Below are 1,321 nucleotides of genomic sequence, written 5' to 3'. Positions count from 1 at the left end.
TCATGGTTGAAAAACACATTGGTTACCTGTGTCTGCATGTCCAAAGCCCCAAGAGGAGAATGGAGGAGAAAGGATTGACTGTTGGGAGGCCATCCCCTAGGGTTTGATTTCTCACTTTCCCTCTCTCTCTGTCTCTCTCTGGCAAGCGCATGTGCCCTATAGAAAACAAACAAAGATATCCATTGATACTTTGAAGTGTGGAGCATAAGTAATTTGGTCTGATGGACATGGTCTGTAGACAGGCAATAATTTCTCTTTGAAGTTAGGAGGTTTGCAGTCTGGAAAAGCAATGTCCCTAGGATTAATGTCCAGTGCTGAGTTGGCCAAGCACTAGGTGCCCATCCACAAAGACATGGCTGGATGCCAGGAGGGCCTGAGAGGAAGTTAAAGTCTCAGAATTTCTAAAAGAGAAAACATAGGAAAATCAATGTCTTACAAAACATTAAGATATGTTGATATTTGGGCGCATCTTAGAAATCACTCATAGAACTATTTTTTATTTTCTTGTTTGTCTCTTCCCTTTCTATAGTTTTTCTTCTTTCTTTTCTTTTACCTTCCCTCAATTCCAGACTCCAACTTTCTTTTATAACTCTATGCTCCTTTTCTATTGATGTTACCAATGACTTGCATATAGCTTTGACTCACAGTAAAAAGCAATCACTTTTCTTCCATTCTAGTCTACTGTGAAAATCTGGCCAAGGGGGCAGCAGCATTATAAACTGAGGATCCACTGGCTTCCTATGAATGAGTAAGGTGATCTGAGAATAACTGTAAAGACAAGTTAGCTTTAGCTAAGGTAACCATGGAGGTCTTAGCACTGATACACTTAGGAATGCTGACAAAGAAAGAGTAAGGAATTTTTATGGCAAATTTTATAATAATGGTAAGACAAATAGATATTTTTATCAAAGCCCAGTAAATTAGTCTGAAATATACCATGTCCACGTTAATATCATTGTAGAAAATCCATTGCTCATGTTGCCCATGAAAGAGAGTTTAGCTCTGACTAATAATGTAATTAATGCCAATTTAAGTGCAATTATCCAAATCCAAATGTGTCTTAGGTAATATCAACAGCAGCCTTGTTTTTTTGTTTTGTTTTGTTTCTTGCTTTCTCAACTTTAGAATTTACACTGCTTTTATTATAATGGGTCTTACATTGAAAAGTACATTTTATAACTACATCTTTCTCTTAGTCAATTAATGATTCCCCTGTTTCCAACTAAGTGTCCTCAGCACCTTTTCCCACTTAGTAACCAAAAATAAAGACAAATATCCTGAAAGTAGCTTTCCAGCGGCAAATATATATATATATATATAT

This window comes from Tupaia chinensis, unplaced genomic scaffold, assembly GCF_000334495.1.
Source record: "Tupaia chinensis unplaced genomic scaffold, TupChi_1.0 Scaffold000098_2, whole genome shotgun sequence".
In the NCBI taxonomy this organism is placed as follows: Eukaryota; Metazoa; Chordata; class Mammalia; order Scandentia; family Tupaiidae; genus Tupaia; species Tupaia belangeri.
This window is presented reverse-complemented; position numbering follows the sequence as displayed.